Raw genomic sequence first — 13,532 nt, 5'->3', positions numbered from 1 at the left:
ATTAATATTGTTTATAATATTTATAAATTTTCGTAATTCATGAATGAATAATGTTTAACGAAAACAAATTAATTAATCTACCTCCAACAGTCAACTGAAATACAATCTTTGTTACATATATCCATTCACTGATCATCATAGCAATGAATAGTTTCATGAATACTCACTTTTCACGCTCTTTTGGCGAAGATCCACTATTTTAGTCCCTCAAAGCAGATGCCATGTTACTCTACCATATTGTTTCCATCACTTCTGTGAAAAGTAAAGTAATGTATTAAATGAACAAATTTATTAATTGATTTAAATTCTTTTAATTAAAACATAATCATAAAATATCATCTGTCAGTTGTTAATCACAGGGGAAGCGATGAGATAAGACTTTAGGAATTTCCATGCTTACTTCAATAACCCAATTTGAATAGAGATAGGCAACATTTACAGGTATTGATGGGAATCTTAACTAAATGATACTCTCCATGCATAGGTGTTAAAACCATTGTAAGCTCACTCTAATTTTAGTCATATTTTATTACTTCACAATGTGTTTGGTAATCCAACAGAGGTTCAAGCATCATTAGAATATGGCTTTTAGGAGAATAGTATCTTTGGTTTCAAAGTTCTTCAACAAAAATAGTCCCTTTAACACAGCATTTTCTCTTTGCAAATTGATTTTTTCCTCAAGTTTGATAGTACATAATGGCATAGAAAGCAATAATCAATACTTAAAAAATTATTTGTTACTGACAAATCACAAGAAATGTGCAATTTAATGTACCTTTATAACATAGCAGTCAACTGAAATATTCCACTCTTAGTTTGTTACAATATCAAGTGTATTTACTTGTGCTAAACCAAGGTATATACCATCATAATAACAAGGCAAATGTTCAATACTCACTGTTTTCCATTGTTGTCAGGTTTTTTGGTGTTCCAGGGATGCACGCTTGCACAAGTTACAGCTGCAGGCTCATAGATCTAGCAGACGACATGGTGGTGGCTGCCATATTGTTTTCATAGCAACATGCTTGTACTTTCCGCACAACTCGTTATTATATGTGAATGCATTTTCAGACTTTGCACCTCAAACTTTATTACACTGTAAACAAAAGTTTCCCCAAGGCTGATTCTTCGTCTGGGTTTTTATAATGTACTCTCCATGATAGTATATTACTCCTAAAACACAAATTTGGTTGTTAGGGTTAAATGTCCGGGTTAAATATTTTGGGTGCTTTTTTACTGGCCTTATACGTATAAGACCATTCAAAATGTGGCAATTTTGTCTATTCTCTGCCACATAGAAATTGCTGTTTTTCCATGTTTTCATTGTGCATAAAATTAAGAGTTTTACCACTAACAAGGAGTTCACATTATGAATGGTTTGTTTTGAAAACATTTTTCAGATGAATAATACATATTAAATAGAAAAACACCTATTCTCCTATTTTTTACCTTGGCCCTTTTATTCCCTTCCAATGTGGCTACAACTGAATGGCGGGCCATCTTGGAAAACAACAAAATGGCGGCTATTTACACTTAATAAAACATTAATATCTCAAAAAAGTTTTGACATAGATTAAAAAGGAAACGTGTTTTGTACTCAATTCTTATGCATTGAACTAAAAGAGGTGTACACCCTGAATAATGAAATGCATGTTCAAAATTAGCCTGACGTCCCTAATAAAAGTGAAACATGTTGGAGAAGGATCCGTGTCTGTGATAATTTCAGAAACTTCTAATTTCAGGGTCTACTTTCACAGTGCAAAACAAACATGGCGTCATAATGGCGGTCGTCGTCCGGATTGACGGCCGTGTGGTAACGGTTCTTGTCAGTGCTTTGATCCAAGAAAATTCATGCCTGGTTATGATAGATGTAGTAGATTTCTCAAAGCGAAGATAGAAATTATAGGCTACGAAGATACCAACATCAGTTCCCCGACCGACTGTCAGTGTTTGCGAGAGAACGGCATAGGAATCCAGGTGCACAATGTCACGCGAACATTAAAAGCGTACTTTGTTGTCTGGGGTGTGCTAGTTAAATTGAAGGTTTCTTGAAGTTTCTAGGACGTAAGCCAAGATTTGCTGACAACAATACGTGCTTTGGCATAAAAGCTTACTGGGAACCAGATGACCTAACGCAGTCAGCTGAGTGATCAGGAGAAAATTATGTCACCGGACTTGTGACGTAACGTATTACTCCGCACATATTTGTGAATGCCATAGACATTCCACGAAGTTTAGTTTCATGATTTGTGGCATTTGAAATCGTAATTTTAAAAATTATAAAGCAAAAATGACATTAGGGAGATAATAGTTATCATTATTTGTAAGTTTTGGGATGAGTTAATATCCTGCATTAGAATGAACACTATATAATTAGCTCGCCAAGGCTCAAGCAAAATACAATGATTATTCTAATGCAGGATATTAACCTATCCCAAAACACACTCGCGTGATAACCTATATTGATGTGACGTCACGCATTAGCGATCAGTCAGGAATTATAGAAATTGATGATTTGGTATACTTAAAAAGGATATTTAAAGAGGTTAAACCCTATGCATTTTTATTACATAATGCCATTCAAACATGAATATATATCCACATCTGCACCATCCATTTGACGAAAAATAGTCGCAAAAATTATAATATGCACCAAAACCTAAAACCACTCTAGCCCCGCCCACTGCATGCATATTTATATTTTTTAGCGGTCTGCCGTCTGTGGTGTGACGTCATACCCAAGAGTCCGCTCAGTGTGTTGACATTTCAGTAGTGTATACGCCATCGAGTTGAAAGTGACACAAAGCGCAATATTTTGAATGAAGTGTTGTTGTGGATTATGTATTGAAACTGACAACTGCATTTCGAGTTTTGATGATCATCCAACTGCGTAAAACAACACGGCTGTATCGATACATTTCTGAAAATTGTATTTGACAAAAGGAAGGGCATAGATTGTTTACCGTCGTCGTGCGTTTTTAACCCTCCACGCACGGTCATCTGTGTTCGTTACACTTTTCAAAAGAACTGCTATGAAAGAGACCTAACCTCTGGCGAAAATATGGATACGAATAGGCAAACTTAAACTTTATAAGGATGCTATATATCGGGTATTCCTTTCGACATTCCAAACAAACACAGAGGCCGAACGCCTCCAGTAGCTAGCTATATAAAGCAACAGTTGATGAATAAGTGATGTCAGTAATTTCCGCTCATGTCCGAGCTCGATCAGGAGATATATTTTCACAGCCACCGTCACTGTTAATTGTGCAGGGCCAAGCCATCTACTTCGAGACGGGTGTGTTGCGGGTGCGAGTGTGTGTGGGAGGGATTAGGATGGGGCGTGAAATGGACAAAATGAGAACGTGCAAATATATGGGTGCGGTGGTGAGAGCACATAATTAATTACTAAAACATAATTAAAAATGAGTCATATCAGATAATTTATTCACTCAGGACCGGTCCCTCACCATTAAAATGGTGTATGTGAAGTGGTGTGTGTAAGTGTGTAAGTAAGGTAAGTATTGTTAGGGCATGATTAAAATGTTGACTCTCACTTTTCTCTCTTTATGGTAATGTACAATAAATAAAATGAAAATGACTGCTCTGGCACTGGCATAAAAACTTAGGTATTTATGGACCCCTTTGTAAAATCACATGGCAGCTGTATATATAAGGTAACTTTTAACCCACTTTCAAAAATGGGGAAATCAGGGAAATATGTTCATTCAGATAATGCATTTCTTTTTGTGAGTTTTGTTTTTGGCAAAATGTAAAAAACGCTACTTTTAATGCTATTTCTTTTTAGAATGTACATGGCAGCATTACTCTCATCAATGAAAACAGCCTAAATACCCTAGAGTGACGGAGACTGAGAGAACCCAAGTAGGCAATCAGCTACCCCATAGGCCTAAACCAAGAGGCCAAGCCAGTGAACAAGAAACCTACACGTGGTAAATATAATTCAGACAATCAATAATCTTTGTTGAACTTTGGTGCACTGTTCCTATTACTGCATATTTTCCCTAACTAATGAGTCAACACTAAGTCTTGTTTGCAAAGACAATGGTATTTAATCCTCATCTATTTTCCCTCCTCTCAGCATTTATTAAGAGACAAAGTACTTTACTTTTCAAGTTGCACATTTCAAAGAAAAATTATTATTATGATTGCCAAAACAAAATATACTATAATTGTGTGGACAAAAATGTCTCTATTATATATACCAAGGTGTTCATTAAGAGCGAAACTAAACAATGTGAAGTGACCTTTTTTAAAAAATCCCTGGGTATATATATATATCCACAAAATACAGTTAAAAACGGTAATATTTCATTATACAGCTTGTATTAGGAATCTAAAACGCACCTCCCTCGAAAGCATTTCGCGATTACGCAAGATAATGAGGTAGATGGTCACGTGGTCGCGTGACGTCATACCCGAGAGTCGCTACATGAACACACGGAAAATACAGTGGTACCGAGCCTGTTCGCTTACTGAGGTCTGCTTCTAGTTTAGCAAATAAATCAATCCACGAAGTCAAACCTGGATTTGGATGGCATACTAGATACAGATAATATCACATACATACAACGTTTTCAATTTGAAAGTATTTCAAGCGGCAAGACCGACAGGAATATTGACGACGATTCCACCAGTTGACAACATACAGCCGTGGGACGATCCCGACTATGTTTTGAATAGACCTACTGCAGACTGGTATGCAAGTCACTTGCCTATCACATGTTCATGGAAAACTGATTAGATACTGAATTCATTTTTCACGGTAAAATTTGCAATCATGATAACGGCAATGTTCGATCAATGTGTTGAGCCTGTCTTCCGGTATCGGTATGGGAAAGTAAACATTGAAATAGTTACGTTCGAGGTTCATGATTTTATGAAGGTTATTAAGGAACTTTCAGCTTTATTTCATAAAATGCGTCTTCTGCTAAATTTATCGTAAAGTTTTAGTTTGGTGATAATCTTTCTATGAAATACGTACCGTTACGGAAGTCGATAAGTTCGATCTCACTACTGTATTGTAGAGAAGTACCCTAAATTCGTTAGTGTATGTTTTCAGAGAAGTCGGTGTATCCATTGGCGGATCCAGAGGGGGTGTGCGCACCTTTGTGCTGAAGGTTTGTTAAATGACCTTTGAAACTCGGTTGGAAATGAAGTGTGCACCCCTCCTTTTCTCAGTAGTGTGCACACACACACCCCACCCCCCTTCTCAGAAAGCTGTAGCCGCCCCTGGTATCGTCTCTGATATGGTGCATCAAACATCAGTTTTATTACATTTTCAATTTCCATACACGTGTAAAGCATAGGTTATATGTCGTGATACTTAGTCTTATAACTCTGCAAAATATACATAAAATGTAAAATGATAAAGACCTGGAACCTACTTAACAGCTGATAATAGATATAATAAATAGATATACATGCAAAAAATAGAACTGACAATTCCTTATCTTTCTCTTTAACTGTCAGCTAGTGAAAAAGAAAAGTCTTCATTGTGTTCTAGTAGTAATGTGTAAAGTGTGATCAGTCCCAAAGAAAGACCATCGATCAAATCCAGAAACCAGCACACAAAAATTAAAGCAAATAATTTATTTGCATACAAACTGTTTATGACAAAATAATGAATACAATGTGTACACCAACATCATGAAGGCAAAGGCTTGCGTGTAAATTAACTGGATGGACTGGTAAAAGCCTAAGAAAACAAAACTGCTCTCCAATAAGACCATGTGACACAGTGGTGACTGCAATTTGGAAACATTTACCATCTGAACAAATCCCAGAATTCAAATTGACGAATACAGTAGACCTTTAAGACATCAGGCACAACTGGTATCAGTTCACACCCTAGACACATATGCATGATTTCATTTTATATCTTGATGTCAGTTAATTCACCAGTCCTGTTTACTAGTTATAAATGAAAGAGTCTGGCAGAATATCCTGGAAAAATAGGCTGTTGTGTCCTGCAAGTCTTTCGGAAGGAAACATGTTTCTTCTGTAGAGAATGGCCCTGAGTAGGAATTCCACATACCCTGTGAATAAATTTTACATTGAATTAGAGACATTTTGTAACACAATTTCAGTATATTTTGTTTTGGCAACCATAATCATAATTTTCTTTGAAATGTGTACTTGGAAAAGTAAGTACTTTTGTCTCAACAAAATGCTGAGAGGGAAAATAGATATGAGGATTAAATACCATTGTCTTTGCAAAACAAGACTTAGTGTTGACTCATTAGTTAGAGGAAAATATGCAGTAATAGGAACAGTGCACCAGTTCAACAAAAGATTATTGATTGTCTGAATTATATTTACCACGTGTAGGTTTCTTGTTCACTGGCTTGGCCTCTTGGTTTAGGCCTATGGGGTAGCTGATTGCCCACTTGGGTTCTCCAGTCTCCGTCACTTCTAGGGTATTTAGGCTGTTTTCATTGATGAGAAATGCTGCCATGTACATTCTAAAAATAGCATTAAAGTAGCATTTTTACATTTGCCAAAAAACAAAACTCACAAAGAAATACATTATCTGAATGAACATATTTCCCTGATTTCCCATTTTTGAAAGTGGGTTAAAAGTTACTTATATATACAGCTGCCATGATTTTACAAGGGGTCCATCAATACCTAAGTTTTATGCCAGTGCAGAGCAGTCATTTTCATTTTATTTATTGTACATTGCCATAAAGAGAGAAAGAGTGAGAGTCAACATTTTAATCATGCCCTAACACACACACGCACATGCGCACGCACGCGCACGCACACACACACGCACACACACACACACACAATTCACATACCATTTTAACATGGTTAGGGACCAGTCCCTGGTGGATAACTATCTGATATGACTCATTTTTAATTATGTTTTAATAATTATGTGCTCTCTCTCACCACCGCACCCATATGTTGCACGTTCTCATTTGTCCATTCACTACCTCATCCTAATCCCTCCACACACACTCACACTGCAACACACCCGTCTCGAGAAATAGATGACTTGGCCCCTACTGGAGTAACAGTGACAGAGGCTGTGAAAATATATCTCTGATCGAAAATAGGACATGAGCGGAAATTTATGACGTACTTTGTTCATCAACTGTTGTTTTATATAGCTAGCTACTGGAGCGTTTATGTTGCTCCAAAACAACTACATCTTAAAACTCACCTGCAACCAACGTCGCTTCCGGAATGCAACTTTCTCGGTCTCAGTCCCAAGTTGACATTTCGGCCTCTGTGTTTGGAATGTCGAAAGGAATACCCGATATATAGCATCCTTATAAAGTTTAAGTTTTGCCTATTCGTATCCATATTTCGCCAGAGGTTAGGTCTCTTTCATAGCACTTCTTCGAAAAGTGTAACGAACACAGATGACCGTGCGTGGAGGGGTTAAAAACACGCACGACGACAGTAAACAATCTATGCCCTTCCTTTTGTCAAATAGAATTTTTCAGGAAATGTATCAATACATCCGTGTTGTTTACGCAGTTGGATGATCATCACAGTGGTTTTAGTTTTGGTGCATATTTATAATTTGTACGACTATTGTTCGTAAATGGATGGCGCAGATGTGGTATATATTCATGTTTGAATGGCATTATGTAATAAAATGCATAGTGTTTAACCTTTTAAAAATCCTTTAAGATATATAATCATAACGATTAATCATTCACACCCTGTCTTACGTGCAACGGTAGTGCTTTAACTTAGAAAGGATCGACGCGAGAGAAAGTTTACATTATGCGATCGCGTAATTAGATATGTTTTATTGCTATGTTTATGATAAAAATATATAAACTAGCAATGATGTAGAAAGAACATATATAGAGAGGGTGCTTACCTGTGAAATAAGGATATCACAAACATTACAAACCGGAAACATGAGTCTCATTAACCAATTCAGACAATGACCTACTCTTTCAGCCGATCCAAAATTTCTCGTGTAAAGTGAAAAGTGACACCACAAACAACTATGGTTACACTGAATACCAATAAGAATTTTTTGTTAACAAATTAATATTAATCTTAAAGTTTAAAAAATCGTATTTCTATATTTTATTTCGAGGTTTAGGCAGCATGTCGTTAGCGAAGATGTCACAGACTGCAGCTGCTCTGAAGTGGTCGTACAATGATTAACACTTCATCTGGCTCACTGGTTACACCTGTTATGTGCTGCTCTTTGCGCTTATTAAGTGTATTTTGTAACGTACAATGTGATTGATGTAATATCAAGTCCGTACTAGACCGCCAAACTTTTCTAGCGACCGAGCCCTAGTTTTGAGATTTACAGATTTCCATTTGTCAGAGCACGCTGTACGACAGAGCACGCTGCACGACGTGTTTGCAAGGATTAGAAGGAGTGTAGTGTTGTAATATACAGAGTGATTAGATGTATCCAAATAATACTGATTAATATTTATATATCCAGTTGAATGAGTTGGTCTCAGACTTCGGGGCTGGTTATTGTACTAAGTTGCGCAATAGGACGGAACCCATTCAACAGGAAACGAGACTGTTGAGTAATCAATGTTTTGACTTGAAATATATTGTACGTCTGACATGTTCAGATGGTGACAACACGTCACAGGCATGGAACGCACGTGATTTGGCGGGTAGCCAAGTACAGATGGCACGTACAACTCTCTACATATATACTGAGTCAAAGAAGAAACTTCACAAAATGTAATTTAAAAATAATGAATAGTTTTTCTCTGATGATACATCTATGTATCCGAAATGGGATCCCTATCTGTCGACTCTAGAAAACGTTAGCAAAACCCACTCAAACCCATCCATTCGTCGTGCAAATGACATTAGTGCCAAATCAGGTTTTGAACATGCAGTCTATCACGTGATCTTCGCATCGAAGTTTTCTTCATATGCACGTGTTTGCATTGGCCTCAAGAATTGAAAAAACACTTTACACCACAGTTCTAACGGTACTTTGAAATGCCACGATTGTCAAATGTGCAACGTGAACGTGCCGTTGGCATGTTGCAAGCGGGAAGATCAGTTATTGACGTCGCAAGAGCAATGGGATGCAGCCGTCGTACTGTGTGTATGACTTGCGAGGTCGTCTACAACAAACTGGCACCACTTCTGATCGCCCAAGGTCGGGTCGTCCACGTGTGACGTCACGAGCAGAAGACCGTCAAATCGTCCTACGTCACCCACGTGACAGATTTCTGCCGGCTACACGAACCAGGGCTGAGATGTTTAGAGGTCGACTGTCCTCACATATCATTCGAAATCGGTTGCGGGCTGCCAATCTCTTCTCGACGTCCATATCATGGGCCAATACTGACGCCGTTTCATCAACGTCAATCGTCTGCTGTGGGCCCAACGTCACCTCCGATGGACCCAGAGAGACTGGAATCGAGTCGTCTTTAGCGATGAATCCAGGTTTACCCTCAGATTCGCGGACGGCAGGCATAGAGTCTGGAGACGACGTCGTGAACGGTATGCCCAATGTTGTGTACAGGAAGTCGACAGATTCGGGGGCGGAAGTTGCATGGTGTGGGGTGCTTTCTTTGGGAACAACCGTTCCCAACTTCTGGTCGTCCGTGGAAACCTCACAGCTGCTGCTTACCGCGACCAGGTGCTCACCCCTGAACTCGTTCCTTTCTTATGGCGGCTCATGGCCCAGGTCTACAGTTCCAGCATGATAATGCTCGGCCGCATACCGCGATGTTGACACGAAATTTCCTTCAAAACGCTGGAATCAACGTCATGGACTGGCCATTGAGGTCCCCTGACCTTAATCCAATAGAGCACGTTTGGGATGCACTTGGGAGAAGGCTTCGTGGTCTTAGGAACCAACTTCAGAAATTGCAGGAACTTGGCGCTGCCTTGCAAGAGCAATGGCGCAGAATCCCCAACCACGTGTTCACAAGCATCAGGCAGTCGATGAGGAGACGGTGTTTGGCAGTGGTGAATGCGCGGGCGGCCATACACGATATTGAACTGAGAAATTTCGCATTTTTATTCTTGTGACTTGACATTCTGTATATCCATGTTTTGGAACGGCGGTGTAGCCTAATGGAACTGATTATGGCACTGTCAGTGTATCGAGTACATCACACAGATCTCAGCAATGAAATAATAACAATTTAACCATCTTACCATGTCTTGTTCTTTTATAGTGCCCTGAAGAAAGAATGTGAAGTTTATTTTTGACTCAGTATAGATCTAGAAAGTGGAGAAGGAGCCTTCTGGGGAAATAAAAGGGAAATAGAAGGCTGTCAGCGACATATATTCTCTTTGTTGCTGTTTAAAAAACGCGGCTAAACACGATTAAACACTAATTATAAGCTTTAAAGCAATATGCCTTGCAAGTGTAACTATTACGTTGAGAAAATTCAAGTGAGTTATGTGCACGAAACATACTTGAATCGTTTCAGATTATTAAGTTTTAAAGCAAATGTTTTATTTACAGATTTGGTCATTGAGTATTTCACAGAAGTTTTCCATGCAGCACCCGCGAATGACCCTGTGACGTCATTGCCGGTTGTCAACCGGATTCACTGTGTGGCCAGCTGTCGTCGCGACCTTGACTGTTACTTTGTGACAGTAGAAGTCAGTGCAGGGGTCAGCAAGTGCGGCACGTACAACTTCAGTATATTCCAGGCTGGTCTGACCTCCTCGTCCCGTGTGACTTTGATACCAGTGAACCTTTGACAAAGCTGCATATTCTTAAAAATAGTCCGGCTTGGGAATACTTTTCATGTAATAGTCATAATGAATCAGCCTTTTAGCTTAATTGAGGAATACACAGGTCGACCTCTTTCTTCACAGACGTTACAACATCGGTAAACACAATGCACTATGTTTGACCACCACATATTCACCATAAGAAATCCTGCCATACCTGGTCGTTGACAAATATAATATTTGAAACTGTATGTAAAATATTGTAAACATTAAATATCTCAGACATATCGATTGACATACTTCTGTAATATTGGTCTTTTCCGTTACGTTACTCTAGTCATATACTCATGCCAATAATGGTTGTCACCCCTCCCACCACTAACCCCACACACAACTCCACACCCTCTCCAATTAAAAACTTGAAGGGTGACAACCATTATTGGCATGATTATATATGGGTTGGTGGGGTAGTCTAGTGGTTAAAGCTCGTCGAGCCGGGTTCGATTCCCACATGGGTACAATGCTGGAATATTGCTAAACGCGGCGTAAAACCATACTCACTCACTCACTCATATACAGTTATATATATATAGTTATATATGGACTTATTGTTAGCATTGTTAATGACACTAACAGATGACCCACTACAATCAAAGTACAACTTCCTTTGTCAGAAACTCACATAAGTTAACCATCTTTTTGTCGATAAGGAAGGGAATCTATGTAAACACTTCGAGTTAGCCGAGGTTCGGCACAACCAGACTAAAGAATATAGGCATCAAGTTTTTACTTTGGGACAACCATAATTCTAATTCAACTTAGTATGTAACACGAGTTCTGATTGGTCAATGCTATAAATTTTGACCGTATAATCAGCATATACGGTCGCAATTTGAAAACCTATTCACCGAAACCTTTGAATGTAACTATCCCTACACTATTGGGGTAACGCTGTTTTCGGGGCATTGTCATTTGCAGAAGCCCTAGGTCAGTTTAACTCCCCTATCCCGCTAAAATAGATGGACTTTGTGTTAAAAAAGACAAAACAGTATCATAAATTTAATCGTAAGTTCAAACGACTTAATGTGCGTTCTCACGGTGCAACTTGTAGTAACAACTTGTAGCATGCAACACAGTTGCAACGTGAGAACACCAAAGTCGTAACGATTTGAAATCGCATACAACTAGTTGCAACCGAGTTGACAGACATAGGACTTGTCCTAATTCCTACAAGTCGCAAGCTCTCGACCAATCAAATCGCTGGGATCTGTGTCCACCTCAGAGTGACGTCCCCTTAGTTTATGTTGACATCATGTCGGAGCCACGCCAGAAAAAGATCGACCTCACCTGGGAAGAAACCGAGTGGTTTATAGGTTTCTACTTGTCCAAGGAATGCCTATGGAATGTTCAACATGCCACATATAATATTCCAAAAAGGGACAACAGACTGGCCGCGCAGTCAATGATCGCGGAACAGATGTACTGCCACGGGAGAGAAATGACGGGTGAGTTCCTCTTCGGTCACTAGCAGACGACATTTGTCTATTATTTACACGCTAGTCGTATATTTCCTCCGCGACTAAAGTCGTAAAGACATTATAATTAGCAAGTTATGGCAGTAATTTCCACCTGCTTCATCTCTGCTATTGTGTGTTTTCAGTGGAACAAGTTGCGGCAACAATCGCAAGTCTACGGACTTATTATGGCCAGGGAACTAAGAAAAATCACCCAGTCAGAGAAAAGTGGTTCAGGGTGGATGACCTGTACCATTCATCGTGGGAGTTTTTGCAGTCCTGACCCTTCTTGAGATGCCATGTACAGCAGAGGCCTTCTACTAATCTAGTAATTGTCAGTAATGATGCTATCTCCGTCAGGTATTATGGAATATGGGATGCATGCTGAAAGGATATTATCTAGCGAACTCTTTTTCATATTAATAATATTATTAATCAAACTGTGCAATAAAACATTTACAAATTACAATATAAAATTTTGGTGCTTATAAATTTATGTTTCTAATGTTTGATTTATTTCATTTGGAGTGAAGGTAGCAATTACTGCATTGGCTAATTTTGTGAATAAAGGAGGTTGGTATATTTCTTTTATTGATTCATGTGGTGATTCTGCTGAGATGTGATTTTACATCACCAATTGAAAAACAATATAAATAAGAGACAAGACATGAAATGACATTTGAGTTTCAGTTGTATTATTCCTTGCAAAGTACAAACAATGATTTAAGTATATGGTCTGTCACATGTTCATGAATGATAACATGTACCTTCATGTTGTCAAATACCCATTTGCGTTAGTTAATGAAATGTACATTTCTTTCAGATGAGGGAACCAATTTCTGCAGCACCCATCACTATTACTGATGACAATGAATGCACAGGGAGCATTGAGTGCACCATGGATTCCACTGACAATGGCTGCAGTCAAGAAGTTAGTAATTGCTATCTAAAATTACAGTTCCTGAGTCACTGATTTGTCATCTGTGAATACTTATTATATGTATACATAAATTCAGTCCTTCCACATTTTACATTTCACATAAGTGATGTCACTTTTCAAAGTTTATACCACCATATCCCACTGCTAATCAACTTGACCTTCTGTCATAAAATAATCAGCCAGCTCATCTTGCACTTCTCTTGCATTGCTGGCATTTCTGTTCCCTCCCTGCTGTATGAAACCATGGATAACACTGTGTACATTAGCTGCATCATTAGTGTTATAGACTGGGTCAGAGTTTGATTTGAGAAAGTTATGTAATGCAACACTTGCCAAGACAACTGAACTGGCAACTTCTGGTGATACTTGTAGAGGTTTTTGAAAGATGCAGAATCTGTTGACCA

General features: G+C 38.6%; 1 long non-coding RNA gene across 1 annotated transcript; it reads right to left on the bottom strand.

Moving 5' to 3' along the window:
• Positions 1-5,611: 5,611 nt before the first annotated feature.
• LOC124280191 lies at positions 5,612-12,912 on the bottom strand. Its single transcript, XR_006899609.1, has 3 exons — positions 12,902-12,912; positions 6,530-6,533; positions 5,612-5,733 (listed from the first exon to the last, which is right to left on the bottom strand). It is a non-coding gene; the product is annotated as an uncharacterized LOC124280191 (long non-coding RNA).
• Positions 12,913-13,532: the final 620 nt, after the last annotated feature.

The sequence above is a fragment of the Haliotis rubra genome, unplaced genomic scaffold, assembly GCF_003918875.1.
Source record: "Haliotis rubra isolate DU_JTF1 unplaced genomic scaffold, ASM391887v1 Scf2610, whole genome shotgun sequence".
NCBI classification, from domain to species: domain Eukaryota; kingdom Metazoa; phylum Mollusca; class Gastropoda; order Lepetellida; family Haliotidae; genus Haliotis; species Haliotis rubra.
This window is presented reverse-complemented; position numbering and strand designations above follow the sequence as displayed.